This window comes from Scaptodrosophila lebanonensis, unplaced genomic scaffold, assembly GCF_003285725.1.
Source record: "Scaptodrosophila lebanonensis strain 11010-0011.00,11010-0021.00 unplaced genomic scaffold, SlebRS2 tig00000043-arrow-pilon, whole genome shotgun sequence".
NCBI lineage: Eukaryota > Metazoa > Arthropoda > Insecta > Diptera > Drosophilidae > Scaptodrosophila > Scaptodrosophila lebanonensis.
In genome coordinates, this window is record NW_022060545.1 from 9829288 (window position 1) to 9855369 (window position 26082).

Genomic DNA, 26082 nt, shown 5'->3' on the forward strand with positions numbered 1-26082 from the left:
ATAGTTCACATACTTGCAACATTTTGTTGTTGCTGCTGCTGCTGCTGCTGCTGCTGCAGTCAGTTAGTCAGTTAGTCAGCCAGTCAGTCAGTGAGTCAGTCAGTCGGCAAGTCAGTTTATTAGTTTAGTTCGCTAGATGGCTGAAGATGGCGCGTTTTTGAATGCCGCACGTCTCTCTATGGTCTATGGCCGGTGTTGCAAGTTGTTTGTAGGGCTTTTAAGCAACAGGAGCAGCAACAACATGCCTTGGCATTTCTTGCAATTAAAAGTTTTTCGCTTTAATTGCATGCGATATATGCGCATATATGAGCATAGTTTTTTTTTTTCTCCCCCTCCCCCCAACATCTAAACTTAGCAATGTTGCTGCTGACAATGTTGCTCTTGCTGTAACAGCAACAACTCGCCTGATTTGTTTACATATGCGTATGTATGTAGTATGTATGATGTACATATGTGCAAGCAAAAGTAAAAAGCTTGTATGTGTGTGTGTTAAATTTATTGTGCGTCAATTACCAATGCGCAGGCACACGATGTCAATGCGGTGATTGACGTCAAACTTGACAATCAGCAGCAACAGCAACAGCAGCAGCAGCAGCAGTAGCAGCATCATCAAGAGCAGCAGCATCAGCATCACACACGCTCCCAACACTTGGGGGCCGGTAGCACACTAAATATATTTAGGTTGGCTTTTATAGCTATTTAGCGTGTTATCAACACAGACCAACACTCGTATATCAGTCGTATGATGCGAGTTGTAGGTGTTGCAATGCGTCACAAAATAACGCGCACAAAAATAACCAAATCAACATCAAAATAAAAAAATCAAAACGAAATCAAAACAAGCAAATTATTTGTATAGTATATTTATAAAAGTGTATTTATATTCAAAAGGTTGCCAGCAGTTCAAAATGCCTATATTTTTGAATTTATTGTTTTCCTTTGCGCATTTGAACGTTTATTTTCAAAAGAGTTAGCCATAATTGAACTCATTAAAATAATTAATGTCTTGATAACTTTGAAAAACAGAGTAAGTATAATTCTAAGAAAAATATATCATCACAACACTCTTAAAACATTGAGATACAATTAATATCTGTTTAGGAATTGACCCTAGAAATCTAATCACAATAAGTCTCGAAATAAGTCTCCCTGCTAAGCGAAATCCGAAACTCCCAAGCTCGATAGCTAAATAAAATTGCTTGGAAATTAAAATAAATTGTTGGTCATTGATCAAAGAAAGGTAGTTAGTTGATTGTTTTGTTATTGTTGCTCAAGCAATTGATAGTTTTATTATTATTATTATTGATTTACGAGCTGCATAGTGCTTTACAGTAATGCACAATACTTATTATATATAAGTACTTATATGAGCTATACGCCATATGATATTACGCTGATAAAGACGGTTTCATTAAATATCGCAATACAGTAAAAGCCGTTTAAATGAGTCATGAAAGGTTCAGTTACAGAAACACGTATTACCTGGGCAGAAAGTTATCATTTCTGCCCAACTGATTACTAAATTAAGATCATATATTTATATAAATGGAAAACTTTTTGTGGAAGGAAACTAAGGAAGCTGAGATTCTAATAATCAATCTATAAACTATATACGAGTAAACGATTAATGAACCGATCTACTAAACACAAATACTATACTTCGGAAGGGGTTTAACTTTCAACATTTAATTGAAATTATAAGAAAAGTTTTGAGAAATGGAAATGAAATCCGAAACTGCTGAGCTTTTTTTTGCCTCAAATGAATATTTTAAATTCTTTGATTAAATTCCATGACTAAACTCTTCTTGTTATTTGATTTTAATTAGTTACTAAAGAAGTTGTAATTAACAGAAATATTCATTTTGTGAGGGCTACTGTTAAATATTTCAAGGCAGCAACGCTGAAGGTCGACTTCAAAATATCTCTAAGAAAAACGAAGACTAAAAATGTCAAACCTATGCTCTATTCCACTATACTTTTATTTGGAAAAAACCCTAGACTATCTCATCATTTAGACCGCAAGGCAACACACTTTTCAGCTCATCCTGTAAGGATAATCCCACCCCAAAACTTGTAGTTATTCTAAGGCTAGGTTCCTGTTAACACCTCATAAAGCAAATTTCTTAAAATATATTTATATTTGAACATTTGAACCCTCGTTACCTCGTCCCTCATTTTACATTCATTAGATTTTCACATTCTCGTTGTTCACCCATAGGCTATTACTACTGTGGTTGGCAAGACGAGACGCCAGCAACTATTTGCTGCGTTGCTCGTCGCTTTGCTTGTAATTAGATACAACTCTTGGAGCCAATTGCCACATTTTGTTAAATAAATTTTATGCTGATTGCTGAAAGTGTTATAAAATTTTGCGCACTTTTACATTTATGTTTGTGTGCATGTATGTATATGCGAGTATTTCGCTTTGTTTTATTTCTGGTGGCGCCTCTAAACGGTGTCATTATGCCGCCGATGTAGTCATTATTGCTGTCCGATATCGGACGAATGAAGCGCGTGCGCGCCGCCGGCAAAAGTGAATTCGAGAAAAAACAGGCTGGCAAATGAAATTGAAAACCTACCTTGAACGCTCATAATCCAAGTTATCCAAGCTAGATGAGGATTTTTATATATGTAGTATAATAGCACCTGTGGCTGCAAATTCTGTTTTAATTTTTATTATTGTTATTGCAATTTTGCGCAAAACACATTTAATAATCTCGTGTTGTTGTTGTTGTTGCTGTTAAAACTTTAATTGCTAATATCAAAAAATATCACACTTTTCCTTATGCGTTGTTCGCGTGTTTGAAGTTTAAATTTAAACTCTTTATTTATTTATTTTATTTTATTTGTGGCTTTAGTTGAACAATTTAGAGCATAATGCTTAATTGTAGTTGTTGTTGTTGTTGTTGCTGATGCTGGCAAGCTTTTAAGTATGCATATTAAACTTGAATTGAATTGATTTCATTTGTATTTAAGACACTTGAATTGCGACACACTTTGCTTTACTTTTTTTTAGCAATTAATTCCGTTTCTATATTTGTATAATTAATAGAATTATCAAAAATTTGGCAAGATTAGTTAGAGTGTGAGTGAGTTAGAAAGAGAGAGAGAGAGCAAAATTGTAAATTGATTTATTACTATTATGTATTTATTTATTAAATGTTGAGTAAATTGTTATTTAGTTGTAGGTACACTTTAGTTGCTTGGTTAGTTTTGTGTTTAGCGTGAAAAAGTATCCATTAGGTTGTAAAAAATCTCTGGCGTGGCGTTTAGTTAAAAAGTGTTTGCATTTTTTTTTAAATTTTCTTTATTAAGTAGAAGTTGTGTGTTGTTTCAGTTGGAGATGCTGATTTTGTTGCGTGTAAACAATTAATTTGCATTGCTGTTGTTGCATTAGTTGGTTGGTTGTTGGGGGAAAACGTTTTGTTGTTATTTTTGTTGCACGCGCGATTTATTTAACGAGCTGCTGCTAATGACGTTGTTGCTGCAATTATTATTGCTGCTGTTGTTGTTGTTGTTGCACGCACACTCACTCACTCATCCATCGAACGTTCACACACCGTCAGCGTCAACGTGCGAATAACAAATAACGAAAACGTACGAAAAAATTTTCACTGCAACGTTAAGAGATTTTTCCGCACTGCTCGGTTCGGCTCCGCTCGGCAGCGGCAGCGGCAACTTCGGCGTCGGCGTCGGTGTCGGCGTCAGAGTCAGAGTCAGCTTCGCAGCCACCACCAGCACCACCAACTCACACTCACTTACACGCACACGCATACACACGAGCGCACGCACACATTAATTGTAATTGCTGTGTAACTGCAACTCTTCTACGCACAATGCAACGCGTAATAAGAAAAATTAAAGTTTTCCACACACAAAGAGAGTCTCTCCCTACGTTTTGTATTTTCTTTTTGAAGCACTGCTGTTGTTACTTTTTCTTCTTCTACTACTACTGCTGCTGCTTCTCGCTTCTTGTAGTACTGGTTCGAGTTCGTATTGCTGCGACGGCAACAATAAACAGCGTACGCGTGCGGCTCTGACGTTGAACCAACACTGCCCAGCAAGACACTGACAGCCAACAGTGGCCTTTCTAAGTAGAATAGCCTATGCGGCTGGCTGCCAGCCGTCGCTGCTTCACACAAACACTCGCACACTCATGCACTCATATGCCCACGCACACCAACGCGTCCATGTATTGGCTCTTCTCATTCGCCGGATAATTTCGGCTCGAGAGACGAATGACAGCTGCGAGAGAGTCACACTCAGTTGTTGTTGTTGCTCGACTAAAGCACGTGCAATACTAGCATAACAAAAAATACAACAACAAAAAAGCTTTAGATTTTTGTCGCAGATATTGCATGGATTTTTGTTGTTGTTGGTTTATTATTTTTATTTTGCATTTTTATCTCTTTTGCTGTCAGCTATCGTTGTTGTTGCTGCTATCGTGGGATGGTAGTGGCTCTTTACAATTGTTGTTGCTGTTGCTTTTGTTGCGGCAGCAGCTGCAAGAGTCCGTTGTTGTTACCCACGCTTTTCGATGTCATTGTTGTTGCTGCTCTTGCTGTTGTTGTTGCAGTTCTTGTTGTTGTTTATGGCTGCGTGGGCTTCTAATTGCTCAAACTTTATACCAATGAGGGCACTTCGTTGCATTTTCGTTCCGAAAGCGAGCTCCAATAGGCGCCTCCCACTTCTGCCAACGAGCTTGCGTCTAAGTTCATTTCTTCTATGTTGTTTTGCTTAGAAAATTGTTAATCTACTAGTAGTTATTCCTAGATTTATATATTGCCTGAAATGCGCTAACTTGTTTAAGTTCGGACAAGCTTTAATTTTTCACTTCAACTTCCGTTCTCCCTTGATTTTATGGGACTGAACATAAAGATGGTGGAGTTTTGTTTTAAAAGCGTGTGTCGTGTATTTAATAAGTAAATACAATTTGGACAAATATTAACAAATTTTGATGCCCCCGCTTACGTTCATCGTCTGTTCGAAATTTTGTAGTTTCCTTGCGTAGAAACGTCTGTTTTTAATACTGAAAGATTTGTCTATTTGTGGGAGATCTATGGAATATATTAGTTTAATTGAAAAGCCATCTGTAATCTTAAACTCAAATGATTTAAATACTCGGTACTGAACAAGTTATATTCCCCTAAATTTGAAAAATCTACAATCGAAACATAGAAAATATTCAACAACAAAAATAGCATTACATGATGATTTCTCAACAAAGTATTTACAAAATGCAAAGCTAAAACTATTGATTTAAAATTTATTAGTTTAACCATTTCTGTAGTTTTATTTATTTGTACTTTATTATAAATAATTATTTTATATGTAATCAAGAACGTTGTTGGAACACAGTATTATTTGCTTGATTTTACCAAAAGCCTTCTATTCTCAGTATAGTTAGAAAAATTATTGGTATTATTAATAATTGTTGATATTATTTATTTATTAAATTAAATTCATAGAACAAAGTGGAATAATTTAGATAACGCATCGATATAGTGGAGCCTCCACTGTGGAGGAACTTTACTTTGTTTTTATCTGACAAAGAAATACATACTATCTTCGCCTTTCTGCAAAAGTATATGTATTGCAGAATATTTCATAGCAGACAGAGTATGTTTTTTTTTGGGGGTAAATTTTTTTGCAAAACTTTTTTTTCTGTTATTTCCTGCATAAAAATATTGATTTTAGAATTATATTTAGCCTGCTAATAATTTATAATTTAAATAAGAACTTTGCAACAAGAAGTAAAGGTCTAAATTATGTAATTACGTCACTTTAGCAAAAACAAGTCGATTCATGATTCATGAATATGAAAACATTTTAGCGAATTAACACGTAAGCCTTATGAAGGAATATATGTATATATGTACATACATATTATTTTCATCTTCATTAAGTTGAGCTTTTAAATACGAATTAGAATAAAATATAACATTAGATACGCAATCTAAAAGGTATTTAAAAGTAGCAATAAAGCCAAATCTAATTTTCAAATAACATTGAGTTTATATTCATTCTAAAAATTTCAATAAATTGTAAAAAGTTTTACATTATAGAAAAATAATGAAGTAATTGGATTAGACTTGAAACTATTCTGGCTTTTACAGCCTTTTTAGCTTGTAATGTTTTATAATATTTGTATCTTTTGGCATCTCTGTATGTCAATCGCCGATATTTTGCAATTAATATTAAATAAAGAGTTCCATTCCACTTTTACTTCAGTAAAAACTTAAAATTAATTAATAATCCTTTAACTTTACTTATCGCCACAGACTTAAATAATTTTTGGACCACCCCTTTAATATTCCTATTGAATTATTTGCAGTATTTCTTCATCATTTCAAATTTTTAAATGAACCTTTTTAACAAATCACAACAACGGATAAAAAGTTCGGATAAAAACATCAAAATGCTCTCTCAGTAGTCGCTCACGCTGCCAACGCACACACACACAACTGAGTCGTGGACGCACTCTCTCTCACATAAACACACACACACACACAGCCGCACACACAATCGCACACATGCCGGCAAACAACTCCAACTCCGTGCGCCTGAACTTGAAATGCTGATGCATGAGAGGCTCTCAGCGTTCGCGTTCGCTCGTGCTGGCCGCACGCTTGCTCTTGTTGCTCTGTGTGTGTAAGTTTACTCTGCGCAGCGCAGCTGTGGTTTGTATGTGTGTGTGTGTGTGTGTGTGTGTGTGTGTGTGTGCGAGAGAGGGAGAGAGAGCGTTGTGTTTACAAAACAAAAAACCGAAATGAAATAAGACCGCTGCTCGTTTTGTGAATGAACGAATTCCCATACACTGGCACACACACAAGCATAGAAATAGCGCTGCACACACACACACACACACACACACACACACACACACACACTCGCACTGTGCCACATTTGCGTTGGTGTGCGTGAATTGTGGGCAGGGAAAATAAACGAAACGTAAAAACGCGTTTACTATTCGTACAAAAATTGTTCGTGCCGAGAACAACAACAAAAGCAACACAGACGCTATGTAGGTGTAGGCTATGCAGATAGCCATGAATGTGTCTGCGTGTATGTGTGTGTGTTGGTGTGCGACAACTACAACAATAAGTTATTGAAATGAGAGGCTGACAAAACAACAAATAAAACCAAAATGGTGTAGGCCAGTCAAGTTTTGAGCGCGAAGGTGGCGACCAATTCGCGACTTTGGCTAACGAGTCGTCGCCAGCTTCGTCGTCTAGCGCCGTTAGTGGGCAGCAGTGGCAGTGGCAGCGGCAGCCGTATCCGTAGCCGTAGCCGTAGCCGCAACTATGAATGTATCTGTATCCAACGGATATCTTTGTCGCCTCTGTCTGACAGCCAACCAACACAATCAGTGATTATTATTATTGTTGTTGTCGCTGTAGCTGTAGCTGTCGCTGTGGTTGTGCTTGGCGTTGGCTGATTTGTGGATGAAGTTGTTGCTGCTTGTTTTATGCAAATGCAGGCCTTTAGATACGCGTATAGCGTACGAGTATCTTTTAAGTACATTTTAATGTAATTGCCAACGCCAACGACCGCTTGAGTCTCGCTTAGCCAACTCGCTAACAATAAGAGCGCAACCCAAACATTAACACCCCAGGCCGCAAAAAAAGACTTTACTTTTTGGCAGCAGCTGCAAGGAAATTGTTGTTTTTGTCGTCAAATCTAGAGAAATACACATTCCATTGCAAATGGCTCGCATTGTGCTTGGAATCTTCCCACGGTAAGCGACAGCAATCAGCGGCGCGCCTGCCATCACCCTCTCTGCTTAAGCATTGTTGTCCCTCACCACCCGACAACAACAAGAATTGCAACCCACCACCAAGGAACCTTCTTCAACGCGCTCCTGAGCCGCCCGTGCAAGCAACAATTGTAAATAGCAGCCGACGGGGTGGACGACCATCCCGCAGTGCAACCCCCTAACTTTTGGCGGGAAACAGGATAACGATAACAACGTGCATTCAGTCGCCGTCTTACGGTTGCAAAACTTTCTCAAACAATAGCCTCGAGATGCTGCAGGAACCCACAAATCTCGCCAGTCACTCACTCAGTCGCTCAAGCGACCCACCCCTGGCCATAGCTTTACCTGAACCTCCTCTGAAAGTCGCCCTCTGCGCCTTCGCATTGAAGGCTGCTGCTGCTGCCGCTGCTTCGTCTTTTCTTATTTAATGATGTTCATTCTTTGACGGCTGTCCTGCTGCTCCTGATTTCCTTGCCTCACAGCAACTGTCGAAAAAATTTAATCAACAGCATGACTTTCGCCTGCCTTGCATATAATTTCATGCCCAAACAACAGAAAAGTGCTAAAATCTAATATTTTAAGTCCACAATCCAAGCATTTCGAGACCGTTAAATGTGATAATGTTTTATTCAGAAACGGGAATGTTGGGATCAATGGTTCATGCGCTAAGTAGTTGGGCCGGTTAGTCGGGCCGTTACGAGCCAACTGCATCCTAAAAAGTCTTAAAATGGGATGAAAAATTATATGGGACACCGCTGGCTAAACTTCGGGAAGATTTGCATAGAAAATGAAAAGGTAATCATGATGAAAGATGGTTGACCGATGAAAGCTAAATGATTAAATGTCTATATCCTACATCCAAACAAATTGCAGACGCAAGAAGTAACTGAAATATTCATTCCATTGTTGTGGTCACTCTAAGTTGTATTGCTTCCGGGATTTAGACGTTCATACAGACAAACAGAAACACAGACAATCTATTCTTCTTCCAACCTTGCTTCCGCGCCAAAAGGGGTACTTTCCTAGGACTGCTCGGCTAAATATCAAATTCAATCAGCAAACGTCGAACTAATACCGCATACAAAATGCTTTAGATTATTTTTAGGTATTATTTAATTATTTACGTTTTTAAAACACAATTTTAAAAGTTTGAAGTTTTAAAAACAGACTAGCAGGCCTTATATTTTCTCTCAGATGACCTTCAATACTTAAATTCTCTCTTTAAATATATAAAATTCAACAATAGCTAATACATACTATACATTGTATTTGAGGCATAAAGCAAACTCTTCTGGAGACTAGTCATTTTTGGATAAATTTTTTATTGGGACTTAAGAACATCCAACATTGAGAACCAGGAATTTTCAAGCAATTCAACTTTAAGAACTTCAATAAGATTTCTTGCAGAAAAAAATAGCTTACATCGTGAGTACAGATTTGTTCATATACGCCCAATCGATTGTTGCCTTCTAAAGTCAGTTTTTTTTTTGAGGATCAACACAGCTAACAAGTTTTCAAAAACACTTTTGAAGATTGGATTATTCCCAAATCAAGGGAAGCAATAATTAACTCACAAGCTAGCAAAGAAGAGAGAAGCTGGTTCAACTTGAAAAATCTCGATAAAAACAGAAACAGCTTGGATTACATTGCACGTTTTTGAATGCTAATCTGACTAGATGGAAGGCTTAGACATAGTCGGCGTACCCACCAGCACTGGCACAACCATAATGGCCATGGAATTCGATGGAGGCGTGGTGATTGGCGCCGATTCGCGTACCAGTGTTGGCCACTATGTGGCCAATCGGGTCTCAGACAAAATAACTCACATCACAGATCACATTTATTGCTGTCGCAGTGGCAATGCTTCCCACACTCAGTACATTGCCGATCTCGTTAGGTTCTCCATGGATCTGCTCGAGAATATGTCGAACGAGCGCCCCGATGTGTTTTCAGCAGCCACACAATTCCGCAACTACTGTTACGATAATCGCGATACGCTGACCGCCAGCGTCATTGTCGCCGGTTGGGACAAGCGTCTGGGAGGCCAAGTATATTGCAGTCCCATTGGTGGTATGCTGGTACGCCAACCTTGGGCCCTTGGAGGCTCCGGCTCGATGGTGACATTCGGCTATGTGCGCGACGGCTATCGGGAGGGCATGGACGAGGATGAATGTGTCGAGTTTGTTAAGGGATCCATCAAGCATGGCATTAATTTGGATGGTTGCTCTGGTGGCGTGATTCGAGTGGGTATTATAACCGAAGAGGGAATGAAGCGTCGTATCTTCTATAACACCGATTCCGGTGAGTCGCAAGTGAACAATGCAATTGAAATTGCAAGTTGTTGGGATATTTAATTCAATTTTAAAAATTTCCGTTTTTGTTATTTGTTACAAGTAAAAGGATATGTTTTAAGTATGTTACTAAAAAAAACCGAAATATCGCACAATGCAGATGTTTCTCTAGTAAACTATATGTTGGGTTCTTTCTTAGAGTCTTCTTTAGGAGTTGGAAGGAATTGATCAATAGAGCCATTTTTATATAGAACATAGTGTTATAATGCGTTCTCAAAATAAAGATATTGTTAATATGCACCAATTTAAATTGTAAATAATTATTCATATGGCACAATTTGTTTGTTATCCATTTAAACACCAAATTTGTGAAACTTTAATTGCTAACTATTAATATTTAGATTGTTTTAAATTTTTTTAAATGTTTTTCATTTAAAACTACATTTTGTATGATTAACATTTTTCGCCAATCCATTCATATTTCAAATTATTTTGCTGAAGAGCCCGATCCTTTCAATTAATCAATTAATTTGATTTTAAAAAAATTGCTTAGAAGGGAAAAAGGCTAGCTCTTATGTTTTGGTCAGAGCCCCGAAATCAATTGGTGCCTAGTGACTTATAAATGAAGATGTAAACGTTTTTTTTCTTTTAAAGATAGTAAACAAATACTATATTAAATTGTAAATCTGTTTGTTTTATTCAACAATTGGTTGCAAATTAAAAGTCATAATAAACTCAATTTTCACAATTGTGCCGCCCAGCTAACATCTCTTAGTCTTTTCTCCGTTGTAAGATTTTGGAAATGTTGCCAACAACCACAGCCTCGATTGTCGCCCAAATGAACTTCAATTAAAAACGCCAACATTGCATCAATGTAGCCCACAATTTGGCGCATTGATTTGCATTTGATGCTGCAGCAACAACTGTGGGAACAACAACTACGACAACAAAATGCCATAATCGTAAAAGCAAATGGCGGCATCAGCGTCGTGGTCGTGGTCGTGGTCGTCGTTGTCAACGTCATCGTCATCGTCGTTGTAGCACCTTGATGACGCCAACTTGCCACTTTTCACGCAATGCTAACTGAGGGTCAAATGGAGGCCTCAGTTGCCAACTGGGGACTGGGACTGCGACTGCGATTGCGAATGTGCCTTTTATGCGCCAATTAAAAAATCTAATTTGCATGCGCATGCGCAACACTCTGCAGTGAGTCAGTCTCCAGAGATTCTCATGGATAACAGCAACGGATAGTGTGCACACAGGTGTGCGTGTGTGTGTGTGTGTGCTTTATGATTTATCATAAGCAGCTGCACTATGAATGAACAGAACAGCTAAAGGCAATTAAAAATTATTACTTAAATTCACGTTGCAACTGTTAAAAGCGAACACAATTATCACCTAATGCGGATCTGTAATCCCGAATCAAATCGCCATAATTTTATGGTTCGTTATTTAACATTTTTATAGTCATCTGCAAAATGATCAATTTTTGGTTTTGTTTTCAGCTCTGTTTCAGAGTTTTTTTTTTTCTAAAATACTATTATTTTTGCATTTCAAAATAAAATAGCAAAATAAAAACAATAAACATTCAAGAATATTCAAAAGCAACCCAGTTAATACTTTATTTTTATTTAAATACCAATAAACTGATCAATTAAGAAGCTGCATAAAACGGAAGGCAGTACTAAATCAGAAGTAAACCAATTTTAATAAAACTTGAGAATATTAAAGTTGAAAAATATTTTAAAAAGAAGATATTATTTTAACGCACGTTTGTTGTTGGAAAATGCAATTAATATAAGCCATGGATTCGGATATAATTTTCATTTGCAAAAAATTTCGGATGCAACTGAAATTGACTCCATCGATGTAATCAGAGCTGGAAAGAAATACATGTATGGTATTATCCTAGAGGATTGTTTATTTTATTTCTAAAAGCGCTTAAAAATATTTGCCTTTTTAATAAGCTTTATCTGTCATATTAATAAATATTCAACACTTGGAGCAACTCTTTGTAAATTTTAAAATTGTATGGACCTTAAAAATCGCGTAAATTTAAACAGTCAAATATTTTGTGCATTTGCAGAAATCTAGGAAGGCAATCCCATATGGAGTTCATGGAGGAGGATAGGTGCAAGTATGTCAGGTTTATTATACATATTCCAATAACATGTGGGTTCTTCCATTTAGGGATGATAACAAAAAGATTGTCTGTAATTATAAAAATATAGTTTCTGGCAAGAAATATTACCTTAAGTTTTCTAAACTTTTCAAATACAAATTATTATAATACTAGTGTTCAAATCCAACAGACTTCGTTCTAAGACCCATTATCTATCTTCTATGTGCTGGCTATTTCAAAAGACGAAGAGCACGACTGACCTACAACTGAGTTGGAATCTTGATCCATTCTAAGTAAAAATTGATTAAAATATGTAAACATTTGACGACAAGAAATGGCTTTGTTTGATAACACTCCATTGCCATCTGCTCCCCTTCTGCGGTCATATTAAATATTTAGCCCCATAATCATATATTCTTCTTCGCGGCACGTTTCTACAATAATACAAGTATAACTTCTTCTAAATACCACAAAAATATGAGCATTTAATTGACAATAAAAGTCAAATACGTTCATATGCAAAAAAGTTTTTAAAATGTGTTTTAAAAGAATAAAAAGTCCGTTTTAAATTTGCTTTTACTAATTCGAATAGTGCCTATTATATTTGTAGCTCTGCAGAAACTATAAATTTTTAGATACATAAATTATAAACAAATTGAACAATTCGAAATTTTAACAAGTTCGTTGCCTAAGTCTTTTGTTTCTTTAGATATTCATTTATCTCGATGCTTCAATTTTGATTTCGTTTTGTCCAAAAAGCATTTGCATATCATTTATTGCAGACACCTGCTACTCTACTTTACTCGCGAGACGAAGATACTCCCGAATTCTCTAATCATTCCCACTTCGCATCGTTCGTTTCTCATCAAATCTGGCATCAATCCAGTTTGTCAGGCAACTGCTGGCTAATGCTTTTAATTTATGCTTATGTTGCACTTAAAGCCAACTCTCGAGAGATCTGGCTTAATTTTGTTGTACAACAAGCATTAAAGTTTCCTGCCCTCACGAGTTGGACAACTCCCACAAAACCTTTTGCCACCGCCCTGGCCACTTCGCATAAAATTAACTGTTTATTCAGATAAAAATTAAACGATTGAATTCTTTTTCTACAGTGTTCCCCCTAGAAAGAAATGGGAGAAAAAAGCAAAAAAGCAGCAGCAGCGAGAAAAAATATAAATAAGCTTAAACTCATAAACGATTAACATACAAAACACACACGACGGCCGGCAAACTGAAGCGTTTCAATATAAACTGTATAATAAAATATAACAATCATGCGATAAAAAATCTTTGAGAAACACAAATTCGTTCGATCATACCTTCGATGGCCCAGAGACTAACAAATAAAAATATAAAAAAAACTCTGGCTGCCCATTCACCTGTAAAAGTGTGGGAAAGCATAAGCCATAGCTAAAGAGCTGATCGGCGAATATTGTAAAAGCTCGAGAGCAGGCAACAAAAAAAGAAAAGAAAAAACAAATCAATAGTAAAATGCATAAGTAGCCCTCAGTAGGTGTGTGTGTGTGTGTGTGTGTGTGTGTGTGTGTGTGTATGTGTGTGTGTGTGTGTGTGTGTGGAAGGTACTACAAAGCAACTGAGGCAGCATCAGCAGCAGCAGCCACAAGAAAACGTTGAAAATTCAAATTAGCCCGAGACTCGTAAATAAAAGATATTATGGCCAATCGAGCAATAAAACCAGTTAATCTCTAAATGTGCCGGCTGTGCTGAGGAAGCGACTGTGGCAATCAGTTAGTGGCGGTGGTGGTGGCGGTGGTGGTGGTGCCAGAGCATCAGCAGCTCCATCAAAGTGGCAGCTATCTATGCCACAGTTAACTAACAACAACAAAAGCGCTTTAAACGCGCATTTTACGAGCAACCTGCTAGGAAACAAATCAGTTTGCCAGTTGAGAGCGTATTTTGACTGCTTTTCGATGATCCAACTAAGCTGCCTTGATTGGCCGACACTTTCCGTCACTCCGCCATCCCTCCACCCCCCCACCACTTCCCAGTTAGGACTGTGGCGGGTGTAAGTTCTGTGGCTATTGTTGTTACTGCTGCTGCAGTCGCTTTTTGTTGCAGCTCTGCAATCAAATCAATTTTATGTGGCCTCCACTCTTTTTATGGCATTTCTAACACAACAACTACAACAATTCCGCTTCATTCATTCATTCATTTCACCCATTCATGTGGGGCGTTGAGACCGCAGACCGGAAGTGCTGCTGTGGCTGTGGCTATAGCTCTTGCTGCCACTGCCACTGCCGCCGATGGCAGCGCACGGTGGTTCAGCATATAGCTCTTTATATTATATTAGACAATCTAATGACGAGGTAAGAAATAAAGTAGCTCTGGCAGTGATCAGCTTTCGAATTGCCCAAAAAAAATATAGCGTTCTTAGAACTGTACAACTATTTTCAATAAATACATATATGCCAGAAATATACAATATAGCCGAATCGTGCTTCCAAATATAGCGAAATCCATATAAAATAACAACAACAATCGACCGGCAAATTCTTTCCCAATTGTAAGAATCGAGACCGAGCCAAAAAAATATAAATACAATCCATCTTCTACAGAAAATTATTTGTAGAGTTGGATATAGCTGTGCCTGTCGGCCTAGTATAGTGGGAATATTATGAAGCATTAATTCAAGTAAATTCTTTCTAAGGACTTTTTAGTCTCTATAACCAGCCAGCGCAAGTAATGATTATTTTCTTCACTTATAACAACTTTAAGATAGATATAAGAACAAAATTTATATATATATATTCTTAACAAATAATATAACCAATATAACAAATTAACAAAGAAATAACATTTTATATGTTTGAAAGTATTTAGATATTTACTAACATTTAAGCGAATTGCAACATCAAGCTTTGGTTTTGACGAGCCGTAAATTATTATTTTTCAATAACAAATATTTTCTCAAGTCGGGGTCTTAGCTCAACACTGACCTATTCGTCTTGTTTAAAGATATATATAAATTTTGTCCCTATTCACCACATAACGGGAAAATTATAAGCTGAGTTCTATTATTAAGCAAAAAATAAAACCTAAAGAATAATCATTTTTTTCAAAATCAATATTTTGTAATTTTTATACTTTTATAATTATTAAAAATTGGCTAAAGACCAACATAATTGTGGAGAAGTTGGTTAAGTTCAGCTTATGTTGCAGATAAGAAAATAATTTGCACAGAAAGTAGACAAGTTTTTTAAAAGCATACAATAAATAAATAAATTTAAATAAATAGTCATAGTATTTTTACCCACAATATAACAATCACTATCTGTTAGCCATTAAGAGCAGTGTGTTATAGAAATGCCAAATGACCAATAAGATTTTGTTTTGAATTTAAATCTCTTCATCATCTCGCCTGAGCCACTGTACACTATATTTCTGTTGCTGTTGCTGCTGCAGCGTGGGGCACACAAAAACTGAAGAAAAGAGGAATCACTTAGATTTGAGGCATTCCCAAACAATCATTACAACTACTTACTGCCGCTGAAGTCTTACTCGTAAAGCTCTGAAGCCGCAAAGTGCATTTTGGTTATTAAGCCATTTGATGTGAGAGAATGCTTGGCATGCACATCCGTTTGGCCCACAACAGCAGCAGTGAAATATTTGTAAAATTGTGTGCGGAAATTATTTATCAGTTGCGTGTTACAAAGAGCGCCAACAACAACAAAAACAACAACAATGCCAGGTCAATCAAAAGTCGTGTATTACCCGCCCGGAGCACATTTTATTTAATGGCCACACTAAACATTTACTTTTCTTAAATTTTCAACTACAGATTCAATTAAACAAACACCGGTGGCAGGCACAGGAACAACAACAGCAACAACAAAAACAACAATATCTACAACAACCAAATTAACTTCAATCTTTTTTTTAGGTATGTCATTAAACTTTGCGCGTTTTTCATACGAATTTCAAGTTAATGCCACGGCCTTCATTCAAGTAACTCTTTTTTGTTGTTTGTACTCTTTGGCTAGATTTTCATTAAGACAAAACTTTAGTGAATGAACCAACCGACGCACAAACAAACAAGCAGGCAGACAAGCAGACGCTCGGACAGACACCAATACAAGCCGTGCCTCAGTCGCAAGTGTTTCTTCTTCTATTTTTTATACCCTGTACCCAAAAGGGTACAAGGGTATATTAGTTTTGTGCGAGTGCACATGGAACACACAGAAGGAGGCTTGGTAGACCCCACAAAGTATATATATTCTTGATCAGCATGACAAGCCGAGTCGATATAGCCATGTCCGTCTGTCCGTCTGTCCGTCTGTCTGTCCGTCTGTCCGTCTGTCTGTCTGTATGAACGCAAGGATCTCCGAAAGTATAAGAGCTAGAATAACCAAACTTGGTATACAGATTCTCCTGAGACCGAGAAAGGACGAGTTTGTTCATTTTTTCTGATCCACCCCCCCACTCCCCCCCTATTAACGATTTTCTATAACTTCCGTAATTCTTAGAATTTTGAACTAAAATTTGGTAGTCACATTAGGTTAGTTATTATATAACCGTATACCAAGTCTCATTATGATAGAATGATCGGAAAGAAAGTTATAGCCATATAACCAGGCCCAATGCACACATACATACATATGTACAAGTACACAAACACGCATAAGGCACGATTCTGATGTAAATGTAAATGTATGTATGCATGCATGGAATATTTTATATTTAATTTAGTTAATTAATTAAATTAATTTAGTTAATTAATTAAATTTAATTAATTAATTAATTTAATTACTTTTTTGTGGGGTGGTACAGGGTATTTAAGAGTTGAGCCTGCTCGACTTTAGCATTCCTTTCTTGTTTTTTTTTTTTTTTGAGGGCTTTTGGCAACTGGCGCATCAACGCTGGAGGTAAATCATTTGAAATTTGTCTTCAAGATTTTAGAGATCGGAGCATGCGCGTGATTTAAGCTCATGTTGTAGTAGTAGTATTTGTTGTTGTTTTTGTTGTTTGGATAATACGGGCGTATGTGGGTTTTGTGTGTGAGTTGTGTAAAGGAAGTGCAAAGTGTTGTGATAAGATCAGCAGGGTCAAAAATTAATTACCAACAAACGGTCAGTTATGATAGATGGCCACACACCAATGTGGAATTGTTCGTATACGTACTAGCAGGTCAACAGCGGAAACCCTTTATTTACACACAAACTAAATAGCTTGTCGTAAATAAACAGAGTTCGATAAAAGTAATCAGCGCACCCTAATACTTTACTTCAATATGCTGTGCATGCAGAGATATTTAAATAAAGATTTAGAAAAATATATATTTAAGACAAACAAACAAAGTTGTCGAGGTAAAAAAAAACAAAACAATACAATACAGAACTTAAGAGTAGTCAGAGACGTTATTAGACGCAGTTGAAGAAATACCAATAAAAGCGAAATAAGAAGTATAACTAAATTAAAATAATAAATTAAAATTAAGAGCTACAAAGTGGATAATCACTGATCCGGTGTGGGAAGCTTGTGCATCTGTTAAATAGTAGAGGCAAAAAGTTCCTTGTAGGCCTGGAAGGTACAGAAAAATGTATACGACCTCATAGCATAGAGACAATCAACTTGTGGCTAAACAGAACACCAAGAACTATCTTACGATTGAATAATTAAGACAGTTTAATAAGGAGAAGTCTATCAGAGTAGGTTGGTAAACGCAGATTAGGAAGCCAGTTAAGACCACGAAGCTCAAAAGGAAGAAATTGTTTCTGAACCGATTCAATGCGGTCCTGGTGAGCAGTACTAGAGTGAACTGTAAAGTAGCTTAGTGGTAAGGGGGTCATTGAATTATCAACCAACAAAGCTTGTTAGTTTTTAGAAAACTGCACAGATTGATTTTTTTAAAATCATATTCACTTCAAATTTTCATGGAATCGTTCAATAATTCAACTTTCAAGTTTGAAGTAAATTTTGAAATTAGTTTTGCTTTGCATGAAACATTCTAAAGCAGATAAACACATTTCGAGCAAACGAATATAACCCTTCAGAATTTTCAGAATCTCATTACAGTACAGTAGCTAATAAGCAAATAGAAGCCATAGCAGATCCTTTCAATTTTCCACACAATAGACAAAGCTTGTCAAATTGAACGCAGCTGCGCAGAATCGTGATCATATATCCTGCTTGAGCTTTGGCTCAGCTTTTCTGCTTCTACCCTCCCAGGAAACGAGTCCCAAAATGGCAGAAATTGCGCAGTAAAAGATTTGTTGCTTAATTTTTAATTTCCATGCGCAGCTGCGTCATTACGAGTATCTCCTTAGTTGATTTCTTGGCCATGCGTACTCAGGTATGGTTGGGCCGAGCGGCGTAAAGGAGCAGCCGGCCCTAGACATGGCCCATCCAAATGCACAAATGGGGTGTATCGCCGCTGGCGGTGGTGGTGCTGGTGGTGGTGTTGGTGGCAACAATTCAAGCAACTGCGCAACTGCGCATTTCATAGAAAACTAAAGAAGCTAAAGGAACAATTGAAAGGGGTGGTGCTGGTGGTGGGCAACTCTGCCTTTTATGTTGTCAAGGGTGTTCCAGTCTTGAAGAATATGCGAGAATATGTATATAGTACGTATGTGATGATTATAAATGCGCAAAGAACTCGTTTGCCTCAAATGGGTTGCTAGGCAGCTGTGGGTTGTAGGGTCTCTGTTCCCTGTGACAGACTGATATATCTGCGCGAGGAATGCTAGAAGAAGAGTACGAGTATTTGGAGAAAAATCATAAGCCGCCTGCGCAGCTTCTTCAACTTCAGCCTAAATGCTGGAGATTTGGCTTGGATGGCCGGCAGCGGGCTCGTGTATATTTATGTCATTAAATTTAAGCATTTTCGTTTAGGCCATGAAGCTGGCAACCCTGTGATTAAGCTGCTGCCTCTGCTGGCCAATTGCATGGCTAGAGTGAAGCCCCCCTTAAGAATTTCATATGAAATTATAAGCATTTTAGTTTTATTGTGGACGTGTCTGTGTCTGTGGCTGTACCGGTGGTGGTGGTGGCGGTGGCGGCGGCAGTGATAAATGTTTCCTACGCAACAAAACGCGCCATGGTATTTCACCCGCTGGCTACAACAACACCAACCACACCAACAACAACAGCAGCCAAAGAACAGAAATCATACAAATGCAAATTTAATTGTTGTTGCTGGCAGCAGTGGCATCCACATACTCGTACATACATACAAGTGTGTAGGTATCCACATCAGCGGTCAGGCAACACAAATGAATGCTTTCAGCATGGCACGCAATTTAAGTGGGCGTGCCCGAGGGGCAAGCAAGCAACAACAACAACCACAACAACAACAACAACAGCTACAGCAGCAACAACAAGAATAACAGAAAAATGTGCCAATTCGTTTGAATTCGTTTCTTTAAATGTTTAGCTTTTGAAATGATATACATTTTTGAGTTCTTCTTCCAATGCCGTTCAGTTTTTTCTATTACAGTTATATACAAGTATAACTACTGGCTACTGTTGCTAACGGTTTTCGGTTTTTATGGAGCTACCAACTAACGGCGCGGTTTTTCAGCGTCTGGCCTCAAAAGGTCCTGAACATGCATGCAACTGTTGTCGCAACTCACTTGTTGTTCGCGTTGCCTTTTTCTAATTACAACTCTAATTGTGAGGCACAGTTGCTTGCCATACATTTGACACCTTGAGCCTCACTCTCTCACCACAACGTATGAGTTTAAGAGCAGAAGGGCACTTCCTTTTCCTTCCTTTTTCTTAGCCACAGCTCGTGCTCAAAAAGTCGTCCTGCCGGCCACACTTTGTCAGCTGTTCCGTCAGATTTTCTTTGGTCCGGAAAAATGTGCTCTGGCTGCCAATGTTTTTATAATTGCAATGTGCGTGACTTATATACAAGTATGATTGTGTGTGTGTGTGTTTGTTTGCCTGTCTGTCTCCTCGTCGTTCCCTACCTTGGCAACAGCTGGCCGTCTGCTGCGCCTAGACAAAGGCAGGCAGGATCATTGCCTCTGTTGCTGCCACTGCCACAGCTCCTGTGCAATAATTTATGTTTGCCAAAGGTCAATAATCTCTGCAGTGAAGGGCACAGGGGTGGCTTGTTTTGTCGTTTGTTAGCGGGTGCGCAAAATTTCGACGGAGAGCAACTTTTGAGGGAAATGCCTTTCCAGCTGTGCATGGGAATGCGCCACGCACAGCCGTCAAGTGGGCCGAGTTGTACGATTTTTATGAGCCAATTACATTTTTGGCAATTCAAAATTAAAGCTAAAATATATTGAATACAAAGCAGTTGAATGAAATGCTTGTAAATTTCTTCAGTAATTAAATAGCATACTACAGTAATTAAATAAGTACTACGTAGTGGTATTATTTTATTTAATAAATCAACAAATTCTGCGCTCGATACAAATTACTATATACTTAATATGCTTTCTATTAAATTACAAATTACTATATAATATGCTTTCTATTAAATTACAAAAAAGATATAGAATATTATTGTGTTATAATTTCAACTGCAAAAATAAGAAAGCTCAAAAATAATAATACAATAATGTCTATTCACAGTCATAATCGTAAGTGGTTAGAGACATTAAAGTTCTAACAAAGATCTAAAGGAGAAAACTTAATTCTACTTAAAAGCTATCTACATGAAGTAAGCCACCAAAAGAGAAAAAGGAAAGAGAAAATTCTCCTGGTGGGCGAATATTTGATTGCCAGTCCGGCCCCGACTCACACAAGAGATTTCCCCGGAGATAAGTATAAGGGACTGCTTTCATAGAGAGAGCGTTCTGTCGATAATAAATGTGAAAGATTATTATGATTAGAAGAAATGATCCGAAAACAATTGTGCACAGCATAATCAGTTATGCATCTAGACAAGATAAATGGAAAATAATTCCTTGTTGGTCTACAAACAACTGAAAAATTAACTCGACCTAAGAGAGTTGAGGAGTATACCTCACCGATAACGAGCGTGTAGAGAACAACTCCAAGAACGTACTGTTTAGTTAAACCCAAAACAAAGTAACATGCAATTGAAGCTAATATTTTAAATTCCCAATTTCAGCATCAGTTTCGGGTGTTGAGGAATTTCCTTAAATTACTAAACAACTTCCAAATTGTTAATCAAGTGAAGACTCAAGTTTTAATCAGAATCATCCTTATTTATTTATTAACAACACTAACATTTTTATTCACACATCCATTTTGAATGTGAAAAGAAATATCTGCATCAACATATTAGATGCGATCTCTTGGTTTTATAATTGTTCCTGCATCCCCATACTGTGTGTGTCAGCAACAAAAATACGTATAAAGTGCAATTTATGCGTATCCTCCGATCCAACATCATTAGAAGAAATACAAATAGGCTACATTCTGCCTTCATTGAAATGCGGGTGTTTTTGTCGTTGCAGCACAAATCAAAGGAAACTCAACAACGACATCAACAACAACAACAACAGCAATCTTATAATGCACCCAAAGATTTGCTGAGTAGGTAGCAAGCAAAATTAGAAGTTATTGTATAAGAAGGGAAACACACCGGGCCGTTGATAAACTAACAACAATAATAATCCACAGGAGAATGTGCGCGCCAAAGAACAGCTGAGACTGAGTTGCCAATGCTGTTGTTGTTCTAGTTGTTCTTGTTGTTGTTGTTGTTGTTGTTGCTGCTGCTGCTGCAAAGATCGTGATCATCTTACGGCAGCTCGTCTACAAATGGGAATATTTGGCCTCAGGTGCTCAAAAGGTGAGGGTGTGCGTTTTTTGTCGTGCAGCAGCCACCGAAGCAACATCTGAGGCAGGGGCACAATTTGTAGCACGTGGCCTATTTGGAAGAGCCTTATGCATGCATTGTATTGGAAAAGTTGGCGCCTTTTTTGGCCAGACGCAGCCCATAAAAAGACGACGAAGACGGCGCGTGATTGCGGGTGCTCAATTATCTAACCATTTGAGCGAGCGAAGGCAAGGAGTTGAGAGTGTTGCGATATCTGATTACAGCACGTGATATTTTTATGCTGCCGTCTCCAATTATGGTTATACAACACCTACACAACCGGATGCAAGGAAACTTTTTGCTGCCAACTACAAAGTATATAGTATGTTGTTATATAGGGCTTCCAACGGAACTTCAATAAATTTGCTGACATACGATAGTAATGCAACAAAAATCTGCATAGGCAGCAACAGTAGCAGTAGCAGCAACAGCAGCAGCACCAACAACAACAGCGGCAACAACAGCAAGCACAACAAGACGTAGTACTGCCAAAGACGGTTATAATTGGCCCAAGGCAGCAACAGCAGCAACAAGCGCCAATTTATCAACGCTACTTGCCATTTGTGTTGACAACTAACACACTGACGATGATTTTTTTAGCTGTACTTGGCATGAAGCGTGTTGATTTCGCACTTTACAGCTTGTTACAAGCTTGCGCTTGAAGCAGTGAGCAGCAGCCAGCAGGCCAGCACGCCAACTATGAAATTATTTATTTAATAACAAACGCATATATAGAAGGACAACATCGGTTGCCAGTTTAGGGTGGTGGGCCCAGCTCAGCTCAGCTCAGCTCAGGTCCACTCCATTCCGCTAATTGTGCACAAAAACAATGCAGAATTTATTACATTTCAATTATTTATATGGCAAGTTGCCAGCCAATTGGCATAACATAAATCCAACCACAAGACCAGACCGACTGTCAACCGCTGCTCATTGTCAGCAACAACAGCAACAACCAAAAACATGCTGTAAAGTGCAACAACACTGCCTCATTGACGATTACATGATGATGGACATTTGTATGGTTAGTGCGAAACATGCAAACGAAGCCAGAATGTCAACAGCACGCTGCATTGACGAATATATTTGAGAGTGTTTTTTTAGTCAGCAACAACAGCAGAAACAGCAACATTAGCAGCAGCAACATGTTGCTGAACAATTAAAGCGCAACAACTTAAGTGTGATTATGCAGTTTTAAAGAGCAACAAAAAAAAAAAAAATAACTGCAAGCAATTAAACATTCTCTACTGGCCGTGTGTGGTCTGTGGGAGCTGCTTCTGCTGCACGTTCAGCTGTTGTTGCAACATTTTGGCTCTGTCGCCATAAATCGTGTGAAATATCACATTTCCCGCATTGCATTTCGTGTTAACGAGTGCGACATTTGCTACACACGCACACACTTCAGCTCATTCAGCCATTCTAGGTCCCAGCAAACCTTTTCAAAAGCTTCAAAGACTTAAAACAATTATTTAAAAACAAACCATAGCTTTTGCAAACGCTGTTGCATTTACCTTGTAAGTAAAAATATCCCATTAAATTATTATTAACGGGATGGTAAGAACTGATTGTAAAGCTGAAAATGAAGAGACAAATTTTTATTAAAATTGAAAGGAAGCTCTGGTCAGACGTGTAACAAATTTACACACGAATCAAAACTTTTCTTGTTTCGTTTAAAGAAATGTAGATATAAAAAAAATGTTTTGGGAAAAGTGTCTTGATTTGATAATTAACACATATAAATCCATTTGGAATTGATGAGGAAAAGAATTCACCTATAAAAGTTATCTGTTAAAATCTGCAAAACGATTGCGGAACTTATTTACTAAACAAATTTTACAGATATTGCAATAAACGAAATATAATTATTTTTATAGTTTTTATAGTATTACACACACTAAGAGTGCTTTCACCTTGAAGCGACTTCTTTATCAATAAACATTCATTTTTGTTGCATGTATAGACAAGAAGTGTGTGTTGGAATCTTGCCAGGGAAAGTCACATTATTCCAATAACAGCATTCTCCATATACCATATATACATTTTTCGCCACCACTTACTGATCATTTTTTAATGCCTTGTACAAAGAAATAAAATAAATCAATTTCCACTATTGAGTTGATTTCGATAAATAAGGTAAAATGCTTTAAAAAAATTTTTAAAAAAGATGTCAAAACACAGCAAACAGATTTATATATTTATTATAAATTTTCTTCTCTATCAGAGTAGCCCTCCTTCTCGCTTAAGAGTAATGAATACATATGTATATACAGTGAAAACTCCCTTAATGGACAGCTTTTTTTATCCGGACACTCTCTTCGGCAGACACTTTTTTGAAAAACATTTGATCGCTGTTTAAAGTATTTAAGTATCCCCTTAAGCGGACACTTCCCTTGGGCGGATAAAAATTGGCCGACCGTGAGTGACAGAGACAGAGAGTGTCCGGATAAAAAAATGTGTCCATTAAGGGAGTTTTCACTGTACTTGGTGTTTAAGTATTTAAGTATCCCCTCAAGCGGACACTCTCCTTGGGCGGACAAAAGTTGGCCGACCGTGAGTGTCCGGCCAAGAGAGTTTTCACTGTAGTATAGCAAAGCGCTTGATATTCGTTTTGCATTTGATTTCTTGTATAAGCAAAATGTTTACTGGGTTAATGCTGCGCATGCGCACTCGAAGCAATTGTTGCTCTTGCTACTGCTGCACAGCACTTGACTTGACTCGACTTTGTTTGTTTTGTCTATGGCTTGTGATTTGCATATTGACAGCATTATGTGATAATGCTGTTGACATTGATAGCCTCAACTACAAACAAACATACATACGAGTACTTACGAGTATATCTGTATATCTGTATATCTGTATATATGTATGTATGTACGTAGAAACAAGATGCAGAGTCCAGCTTGCAACACATATGAACATTTGAAGCTGTGCGGCGCAAAAAGTGCTTCATTGTTCGTACGCCCACAAAACAATTGACAGTCAACATGCCGCAGCAGCAGCAGCAAAGAGGAAGGCAACAGCAACAACAACAACAAGAACAACAACGACTCTCAAACTCTGGGCTCTGTGTGTGCTTAATCTGATAAAGCTGCGAGCGAGCGCGCGCGCATGCGCATGTTGCACGCCTACAAAATCATGTTGCACGTCAATTGTAACTGAAAATATGTGCAGCAAAAACGCGCCTGTCTTTCCTAGTGTACTCGTACTCGCGTATGTGTGTATTTAAATTCTGCAATGATTTTGCACAAATAGCTAGTTGTTTTATTTTTATTTTTTTTTTTTTTTTGTTTTTTTGCTTTTAATTTTGTGTCTTCAAGGCCGCCCAGCGGCAACGTGTGTGGCCATAACTTAATGCGCCGCATGTTGCTGACAGTGCGGCAGCCAGTTGGCAGTCAGAAGAAGGCGGTTGCAGCCACACCAACGCTCAGTTGCAGTCTGTCTGCACCACTGGCGACAATATCGTATTGCGCTACGCAATTGATTCTTAAAAAACGTTGACAATTTACATGTTGCAGCAACATGTTGACGACGCCAGCACACCAATTGCTTCAGCTGCTTCTTATTTGTTGCAGTCTGCATGCTGCTGCTGCTGCTTCTGCTCCTGCTTCTGCCTATTTGCCTGCTTGCGACAAATTGTTACATGTGGTACATGCGACTGAGGCATCAACATCGCCATCGACATCGGCATCGCATTACGCTCTCAGCACTCTGCTGTGTGGCTGCAATGGCAAACGGAAATTGAAAATTACTTCAAAAATTTCGCTGCCAAAATTGTACGCCCACCAAAAAACCGAATAACCAGCGCAAGAGCAAGAACAACCACCACCAGCATCAGTGTTGTGTAATCCTCGCAGCATCCAACTAATAATCGCATAATACACGTTCCAAACTAATGATTAACTTGCATCATTATCGCATAAGATCTGCGCATGCGCAGCGGCAACATCAGCAACAACAGACAATTGCAGCGATGCAAGAGCAACATGTTTCATTTATGCCCTGTAGCCGATAAAAGCATGGGTATAGTGGAGTGTTCAACCATTTGGTAACAAGCGGAATGCGCTATAACTTAAAAGCTAAGACAGCAACAACAACTCAATAATATGTAGGTATATTTATTTTCATTATATTTTTTAATGTCAACAAACAATGACTGTCG

General features: G+C 37.9%; 1 pseudogene; it reads left to right on the forward strand.

The window, feature by feature from the left end:
- Positions 1 to 8945: 8945 nt before the first annotated feature.
- On the forward strand, positions 8946 to 10199 carry LOC115622994 (annotated as a pseudogene).
- Positions 10200 to 26082: the final 15883 nt, after the last annotated feature.